The following is a 10,569-nucleotide window of genomic DNA, read 5'->3' on the forward strand; positions in this document are numbered from 1 at the left end:
ATAAATATTAGGTTTTAATTGGTTCTTAGAAATTCCTATATTCTTTTGAGATTCAATGAACTTTTCAAAGGCATGTTTCAATCTCGACTGTGCCCTCCAAGTTTTGTAACTGGGATACCGAGGATCACAAAACGAGGTGTGAAGTAATCATGCAAATCACTTGGTACCCTTAATATTTATCACTCAATCAATGTGCCGGTTAACCACATACACTCCACCGACCAATAAAAAACCTTAACTCACCCTTTACCTACCTTGTTAAGTCCATGTTAGTTTGTCGGTTAACCACATACGCTCCACTAACGACTTAAACAAAGTGTAAAGTGTAATTTCATGGATTAGCACCTTATTCACATTTTCCTAAAGTAACTAAGATTGGGAAATTAATAATACATTTAGTTACTTTATAATATTCATCATACTTTTAATGAGAATTTTATAAGTCCTTGTCGTACCCGTTAGACTAACGACCCTCCACCGATCAAGGAAGCGATGGGTGAGAGTGGACACCCATTAAGCTACCATTTTATAGGCAGCAACCTTATACCCCCCTTATAGACCGGCGTCGTGAATGAGGCCTACTAACGGTAAGACGAGTTGATCTTATACATACATATATACATATATATATATGTATATATATATATATATATATATATATATACATATACATATATATATATATATATATATATATATATATATATATATATATATATATCATTAGCTTATAATTTTATAAAGTATAAGGGTTGATTTTTAACTTTTAAAAATCTAGGGGTTGGAACTAAAGTTTATTAAGATAACTTTACATGTTCCAAAACTTGAGGGAAAGCTTTGTAACTTAGCAAAAATCTTCAATTCATAACTTATGAGTTATTAAAATGAAGAGTCTTCATTTTTGTAACTTCTGTGTTCTTTTAATGGATTTAAAACAAAGAGGTCTTTGGTTATCCATAACTTGAGGACAGGTTATGGACTCCATTAAAACACATAAAGATCATGAATTAAGCATTAAAGAAGTAATTCCTATGATCTGTCAAGAACTCATAAGACCATGAATATTTATATCAAAATTTCAAGAACATATGAAAACATATAATCATGTAATTTTGATATTAGCCATTGAAAATGGATTAGAACAACCATTACACCATCTAACACTAGTTTTATAACACCAAAATAGTTTAGGGTAATGTTTCTAGTCCATTTCCAGTAGCAAAAATCGAAATTTTTCACTCTGCCTAGCCAACTCATCGAGTACATGAACTGAATCGCCGAGTTGGATGCAGTTTCACTTGGACTCGTCGAGTCCCCCCATGGACTCATCGAGTCCCCTGTGCAGATAGCTTAAAAAATTCTATTTTTACACTATTTTGCATCAAGTATCAACAAACAAGCCTAGGATCTACCACTGATGGGTCTATGAGCATTCTAACACCCCTAAGTGTACATGCAACCCTAGAAAACCTTGGATTTATGTTTATCTAAAATACATGCAAAATATGATTTCCAATGTTCATAATCCTATCTAGTATACATGGGGAACTTTTAACATAAAAGATAGCTAGAATTACATACCTTGTAGTTGATTTGATTCCTTGAAAACCCTTGAGAGCCTAGCACCCCAAGTGTGATGCCTCAAATATTTCACACAACACCAAGTGCTTTGGAATAAATTTGAGAGAATGTAGAACACTTGCGGAATTGGCTTTCCCTCTCTATCTTGCTTCTAGTGCCGATTTTGGTGAGCTTCATATCCTTTATATAGTGTGTTACAATTAGGGTTACACCATGTAAACCCTAATGTAACATGGCTCTTCATTTCCATGACCCTTGGGTTTGTAACTCCCATGGAGCATCCTATGGAACTTAGCCTAACTTGATAACCCACAGAGCATCTAGCCCACTATACAAGATATGGATGATTTACATAATCAACCCATATATTTAATTAGTCTTCCTTTGATCACTTAATTAATTCCAAATTAATTTTTGATCAATACTAATTAAATAATACTGTTAATATATTAGAACTTATAATATATTAATACACCACAAGTGTTATTTATCTCATTTTATTTTATCGAAATGCATGATGCCATGCAACCCAAATGGACCATGCCGGGTCAGGTCAAGTACATACCAAATATAGTTATGGACTTAGACACCTTATCCAACAACTTTATGAGTTGTTGAACTCTAGAGCCTAATATCTGTCCCTTTAAGTGTTTCTTGTGGAGAGGATTCATAAAAATGAGGTCTTAAATGTTAAAACCACCCCATGCATGAGATATTAGCATTTTTGGGAGAAAAGAATGAAAGTATTTTTGTTTGGGACTTCCTTAGCCATGCAAAGGCTTAAAGTCATGAACTTTATAGAGTATGAGCCTTTAGGGAGTCCAGATCTGAGAGTATAGCTATGGTCTTAACGGGTTAAGACCAAGAGAGTACGAAAATCAAGTGTACTCGATCGGGATTCATGTGTACGTTGAGCGTACCAAGGGAGGCACGCCCCGCATAATCTTGGTGTGGGCTTTTTGGGCTAAATCTCACATTGGGCCTTAAGTGTGCATGGATTTTGGGCTTATTATGCTGGAGATTTTGATCAGAGAAATATATGTATATGTCTTGGGCCTTTGTGTTGGGCTTGCAATTTGGACTTAAGTTTAAGAATTGGCCTTACGAGAGCCCATTTATTATTGGGCCTTGGTGGGCCCAAGGGGATTTGGTTATTTATTGGCCGGGGAGTGGCTATCTTTAGACCTAATGAGTGAGGGTTTGGCTTAGATCTTAATTGGGTTAATTGTGGGTTTTGGCTCAGAGTTAGAGGCCGGTGTGAGGAAGCAGTATTATAGGAGTTGTCCATCATCCGAAGTGAGTCTTCTCACTATACATACCTGAGTGGTACTCTGAGTGAACGGAGGGTCTTATTTGGGTTATGTGATATTATGTATTTTTCTTTATGATATATGCTATATTACTCTGGGCATTTTGAGATCATACCGGAGGGTCCAACCCGAGCTGTGAGACCAGAGGGTCCTCACTGAGACACATGACCGGAGGGTCTACACCGAGCCGTAAGACTGGGGGTCCTCACTGAGACGTATGACCGGAGGGTCCATGCTGAGCTATAGCCATGAGAGGCTTATTATTTGTGTATGTGGTATTTTAGGGAACTCACTAAGCTTCGTGCTTACCGTGTTATGTGATATGTGTTTCAGGTACTTCTTAGGATCGTGGGAAGGAGCCGCTTGATTGTACACACGAGATGGAGTTATGTTTGAGGATCCTGGATTTTTATTCAACAATAATGGATATGTGTTTTGATAATTTAATACTTTGGGGTTTTTTGTGAAATGTGTTAATGAGAATTATGTGGTTTAAAAATGAATTTTTTTTTTTTTTTGAAATTTTATGGTGTTACAGCCCCTAGGCTCTAGATTTCGTCCACCTCTTGGAGAAACCCTAGAAGAGCCGATTTTTGGAGCAAGCTACCCTTTCTCCTCTCTCTCAAATTCGTCCTCTCACTCAAGTGAGTCTGTGAGCCATTAGAGGTACTACATTTGTGGTACTTGTTCTCAAGGGAAAAAGGAATTCGAGAAACTAGTTGTTATTACTATATAGCAACAAAGGTATGCATTCTAATCTTTGATTTGCAAATTTCGAAAATAGTAGATGCATGCTAGGTTTTCTTTTGTGTTCATGTGTTGTATGTCTAATAGAGAAAACTTAGATCCAAAACTTGGGTTGCATGCACACATAGGATTGTTTGTATAAAACCTATCAGTGTCATGATGTGAGACTCGTTTTTACATGATTGTTTCGACTGAATGATCTCACGACGTGACCAAGGAAGGTTCACTTTGTGGCATCTGTTGAGTGGGTCATCCAGGATCAAATTGAATGACTTGAAGTGTATTTAGTTGGAGTCTAGAAGAGTGCATCCCCACGACATGACCAAGGACTTATCACGACGTCAGTGTCAACTAATGCAAATGTTGACTATTAGTTTTGACTATGATTGATGACTTTTAGTGGAGTTGACTTTTGGTCAAATTGCTAGTTTTAAAAAGATGGACTAATGGTTTACCTTGTATTGTTTGTTAGGAGCTGCATGGCACCCGTTCGTTAGTAGTGTGAGTTGTTAGCTGTGGATTTTGTTGGCGCGGTGAGCTTCCTTCACTGTACTTCTGGTTTGTGCTTATTGTTTTTAATTTATGTTTCAGGTACTTCTGGGTCAGAAGGGAACAGCCTGGGATGATTGTAGTGCACACACCACATCGCTCCACATTTTTATAATACTCTGATTTATTTGGTTGTTATTGATACACTTTGATTCAATATGGTTTTGATGATGTTGTCTTGGACAATGGTTTTATTAATTTAAAAATTGAATGTTTTGGTCTTAAATGTCACACCCCAAAACCATGAATGGCGGAAACATTCTGGGGTGGAGGACGTCATGTACAGTATCACAAACAATGAATAATAGTAAACAAGCAACAACATCATCCATTGCATTAATGGTATAGTTTCATACATGTGTGTTCTGTCAAAGATATAGACACCAAAAATATACATAACAAAAATAACAGATGAGTCTTGAACGAACTCCATCTTCTCAAAAGCCTGGCACCTGTACCTGTCTAGTGGTGACCTGAGAATACAAGTTATTTTGAAAGCGAGTATCAGCTTAAAGCTGGTGAGATCATAAGTATATTAATGCCTGACTTTGTATGAAAACGTTTGAAAAATGTTTCTGTAAGATGTTTTGTACAATGTTTTGTATAATGTTTGAACTCTCCTAGAAAACCCTATGTTTCCTACTAACTATAGCCTTCTACCAAGGCATCTAGTGTCTGTGTGTATGTCTCTTGTTAGAGTGTGTGTTTTCCCAATTCTGACTATCATTAACAAAAATATAGGTTCTACATTATCGTGCATCGTGTGTATATTCATGAAGTGAATGTAAAGGGGAAAATATTATCGTACCGTAGTATTTGTAATAAGTGACTACCGTGGTACTAACTACCTTAAAATAAAAGGTGTTCCAAGTAACATGTGATCGACCTGTATCCTGCTACTAACTCTAGTAAAATGACGATGTAAGACGTCGTAAGAAATGACATTTGGCAACCGTAGACTTGCAAGTCCCACTGTAGCGAGCAACAAGGTGTAGGACAGTCAATCCAGTATAGATCTATACGCAAACTCATACGCTCCCCAATTAAGGAGATTCGAGATACAAGAGCAGTCATGGCAGGAAGTGCCATGACCCGCTCAACGGTTCACATAACTGCATGAATGTATATGTAATGAATGTGCTAACTGAAAGTGTAATCTTTCTCTGTCTAGCCTGTATGTACTGAAATGTTCTGCGTGTGCTAGCTGTAATGTATGTTCTCTCTATTTAGCATGTATAGTAATGTACTGTGCATACTAGCTGTAATGTACTGTATGTATTACTCGTACTGACTCATGAATGAACTGACTCAGTGTATCTTCCTGTGCTACCCCTATGGTAACTTACTAGTGATGTAACTGGTACGTATGAACATGGAAGTATACCCTTGCTACCCAAAGGTACCGAATGAACTGGAAGTACCTTTATGACTATATATGTACACATGATATATATATAACTAATATTTAAACGACCTTCGGACGAGTACCCGATATCCCACCAGACCACATCTCAAGCGAGAAAAGGAAATAGGGCGGGCAGGCCTTCCTAAGCTTTTTAAACATTGCTTATATAACTATACATACCTAGACATGCAATTGATAATAAGTAAAACAGAGTTTAAGTAAATGTATCTGATAAGTATAAGAATTTGTAAAACAGTTTGAAGCAAAACAATTTGATAAACAATTTGAACAATAAGGAAATAACTGGTTTTGTAGTTATTAATCACATGCGATTGATGTAATAACTATAAGTATTTGACTTGCATCCCCCCCCCCCCACACACACACACAAAAGCATTTAAAAACATTTAAGCCATTGATTAAGGGGTATGAACTCACATGTAGTGAGTGGTACGGAAGTACTGAAGATGTAGGATTGCTAGGTGTCAAGTGAAGTCTTGAACACACGCTATGATCCTAGTTAATATATAATCACACATATGTGTACCCAATTAAATTTAAACTACTAATTGAAATTTTTTAGACCTCCTAGAACATGCTAAACATTTTACATAAGTGTTATTAGCCTTAAGGACTTCATCTAAATTGTTGTAGGACCCGGCTAGTGAGTTTAGGGTTCCAAAGGACCCCATATATGAGTTTACTCTCAAATAAACTTCACACAAGGAGTTTACGGTCGTAAACCCTTGAGTTTACGGCCGTGAACTCCTAAACTTGATGTCATTTGGTGTTTTGAAGTTCGAAATGATCCCTAAAAGCATTCCTACTTGGTGGATTAATTCATGGAAGGGTTTAGGGCACTAATACACTCCTTTGACGAGTTTACGGCCCCAAGGCCATTTCCTTTTGAGTTTACTGCCATAAACTCATATGGAAAGGGGTGTTTTTGCGTTTTCAAGTCCCATACTCATCTAGGATAGGTTTTAGACAATTATCTAAGGCTAATGAAGGCCTTAGGCACACTTTGGTACCCCCTTTTGATGTTCACGGCCCAAGAACCATAACCATTAGAGATTAGGGCCGTAATCTCTCTTTGGGAGGGGTTTTTGATGATTTAAAGTCCCTAAATTAACTAGGAATAAATCGAGGCTATTGTCCAAGGCTTTAGGAGTGATTAAGGCACTCTTTTGCCCTTGAGCTTGGAGTTCACAGTCCAAGAACTTCTTGGGCCGTGAACACCTAAATCTTGGTGTTCATGGATGATTTCTAGTCTTAAATACACATACATACAAGCCTAAGGTGGTTACATATCAAGGGGAAGGGACTAAGCATCATTTTAAGAGTTTACTCCCCAAGGCGTTCTTGGGCGGTAAACTCCCGAATCTAGTTGTTTTGCTATGAAGTTGATGTTATTAAGCACATTACTAGCTATATAATACAACTAGAGAGAGGTACTCACGATTTGGGATGAAAACCCGAAGATCCGTGAGAGAGAAAATGGCTTTTCTCTAGATGGAAATGTAACTAATGAAATAATGTGGTTAAGAATCATATATATAGTCCTGCGATTTTTGGTAGAAAATATTTTTATTCAAGAAATGAACTCTAATATCATAGAGTTCTGAAATAACAGAGTTGTACAAAACCCTAGTGCATCCTCTCTCCTGATATCTCTTTAAGTGTAAATCCTGAATTACTTAAACTTATACTAAAAAGTCTGAAAACTTACTGCAACTGTTCTGACTTCTATTGAAGTGATATTGTTTGTACATAATAGAATTTCGGGTTGTCACATTAAATTTTGGGACGTTAAAATTTGGTATCGGAGCCTTAGGTTGAGGGATTCGGGCATACTCTCGGGTGTGTCTGAACTCAAAATGAGGGTTTGGTAGATTTTTCAAAAAGAAATGTTTTTCAGAAAGGAGTTTTCTAATAAAAGAAAAAGGGTGTGGTGCATGAAATCGATCGAGCTCAAGTAAGCTTTCCCAAAATACCCATGCATGTTTTATGATATGATTTGATTCGTGAATTTGTGAATCGCATGCTAGTTAGGGATAAGGATCTGCTGTATAATTGTTTGATAGAATGTTAGGAGAGATGCCTTTATATGCCTATTGTATGATCTTGTAAACTTGCATGCTAGTACTGATCAGTCAGTGATAGGATGGTATATTTAGGTTATGCTTGTTCCGATTACTCCATGCTCGAGTGCTGCTTGCTTTGTGCTTTTATGAGTTTCCATTAACCTCAGCTAACTAGTAAGTGAGTATATTAAGTTACATACTGTTGATACTAGACAATTTTATAAGGTTTGGTTTTAACTCTAATTCGCAACTCTTGTTTGAGTCCAACCATTGTAGTGTGAGACCTTTCATTCGAAGAATTATCTAGTGTCGACGATATGTAATTGTATTCATGAGCTAGCTAGAGGGTGTTAGTGGGAGTTCCTTATGCAGCTTATAACGAGGAGTAGTATGGTGGTTGCCCTAGGTACATCGGTCATTTTTAGGGTTTTGACCTGGGTGGGCTGGGATGCTTATCAGCTAGATCTTCCCAAGTTCTTTAGTTAGATCCATGGCGCATTTCATGTCTCCTAGTTACGAAAATGTTTGGAGGATGGATTGTACTGATATGTGATGCCTTGAAGCCTAAGAGGAATCATATGTTATGCTAGATTTGAAATATTCTTCGTAGGAAGTGAGATTGAGATGTCCTCTGTTTTGCTGTGACTTGGAGTGTTACTACATGAATGTTGCTTGCTTTGTGGGACTCATGATGATGTGAGTTTACTATTATGTGAATATGTTAAGTCAAATGTGGCATAGGTTAAATAATCTCACAGTGACGGATTTGACCCTACTGTGCAACTTTCATTTGAGTCTAACCGTTGTAGGGATGAGTCTTTCACTCGAAGGATTGTCTAAGATTTGATGTATGTGACTGTATTCATGAAGTAGTTAACTGACATTATTAGGACTTCTTCAACAGCTGATAGCAGGGTGAGGTCGGGAAGCTATGAGAGCCTAGGATGTGCTGTAATGGATTGGCCTATGTTGTTTAGCTATGGGTATTTATTTGAGAACGGGTGTATAAGAATGGATATGACGGATGCAGACAGGAGTGGTTACTTATAGGACCCGAGACGATTATTGATGTAAGTATGGATAGGTTTGGAAGGTAGTATTGGGCCCATACTACTGGAAGCACATGATCCATACTCGACTCGAGGAAGATTTGGGGAATTCTAAGGAACTGGTTAAGGAAGGTGGCACGGTGTGGCACCATGATTCGTTGCGGTGTACTTCCTCCTTTATTGGTTTATCGTGTATGATCGTCCACGTTGAGGATGGGTCAAATACTTGTTGGGGCCTCAGTGCCCATGTATCTTAGGTTTCAATGGTATAGAAACTTGGAAGGTAAATGATTCCAAGGTTTGGAGGGCCTTGCTTAAGTAGCGACAATTGAGTCATGGGAATTAACAAGGAAGTGAGTGTGGTGAATGGCTCGATGATTGCAGCCAAAGATTAAGTGATTGGCAGATGAATTAGGATGTCACTATACAGCGGTTATGTACTTCTAGCATTCCGCAATCAGAGGAAAGAGAAAGTGGTCATGTTATTTTCAGGGATGGGATGTAGTTCTGACATGAGTCTAGAAGAGTGTGGTTTTCTTGTCGACGGGTATGTCAGCAAAAGAATGCACAAAAGGGTTTTTGTAGTGCGGTCGCTTTGAGATGATATTAGGGGTATGCTTTCTTCAAATTAGTTAGGTCAAGCGCTAGTTGATTGTTTCAAGAACCAAGGGAAGTGAATAAGCAAGAGCAACTTTTGTTGTCTGTGATGTATCCTCACTAAGAGAATGATGCTTCTTATAATTATGAGTAACACTCGCGATAAATTGTTTGATGGGGAATTAGGCGAGGCATGTGGTAATTCATTGGTTTCTAGATGGAGAATTGGTGTCATGAGTGGACATAATTTTTTTTTTGCATCTGCATGGGATTCTGATATTATAGGTGGTTATGATTGGGAGGTTTTCGAGGTTTCCATCTATGATCCGGTATAACTTTGTGTTAGCTTGGTCATTAACTGGAAGATTAGTTTGAGATGTGGTATGTTTCCAATGTCCTTTGGTGGTAGTTCGAACCCTAAATGGGGGAGAACCATCTATTTTGGTGGAAGGATCATTAAACTGTTTGATTTTATGATTTCAGCATAATGGGTCGTAGAGATTTGCAGTTCGGCAACGCGAAACTTCGTTTCATGATTTGGCCAGGACGAAGGTGCAGAGCATGTTATCATTAGATGCATGTGTTCAGGAATGCAAGAGTCGTCTTTGCGGCAAGAAGATGTTAGATAACGAGCTTTTTGTAGCCAGTGGTTTCTTTTAGAATGTCACTGAATAGATCAAGAGGTGTTTGGGATGCTCAGGTTGAGCTTTAGATGCTGAGGGATTCCTCAACTGGTTGTATAGGTTGGTATCCATATTCTAGGGTGTGTAGTATTCATTCATAAATCCGCTTCAGAGTTTGGTATGTTTAGTCTAACATGGGTATTGTGCAAGCAATGTATTGGGTTAGTTTTCAATGCAGTCTCGATCGTTTTCCATTTCGTTCATAATAAAAAATGGAGGTTCTTCGAAAGTTTCAAGTTGTGTTAGTTGAAGTTCAATGGATGTGTCAACCTATCATCGTGTTTCATGTGTTTTATATTTTCTATGGTTTATGGGAATGTTTACCCACAATTACGGTGTGTAATTTTGGTGCATAGTAGGCTCAGGTTTTGGCAACATTTCTAGATCACCTTGGGAGTCTTCTCGAGCTAGTTACAAATTTTTAGAATCTGTTCGGTTTCAATCTAGGTGTGGGATATTGTATCTATCATTCATGAGGATGTTTATGTTAATGATTGAGGTTAATCATTTCGTTAAATCTATTAGTACCACACTCTTTGGGTAAGGTTGTAAGGACAAGAGGAT

This window comes from Lactuca serriola, chromosome 5, assembly GCF_051521515.1.
Source record: "Lactuca serriola cultivar US96UC23 chromosome 5, Lser_US96UC23_V15, whole genome shotgun sequence".
Taxonomy (NCBI): Eukaryota; Viridiplantae; Streptophyta; class Magnoliopsida; order Asterales; family Asteraceae; genus Lactuca; species Lactuca serriola.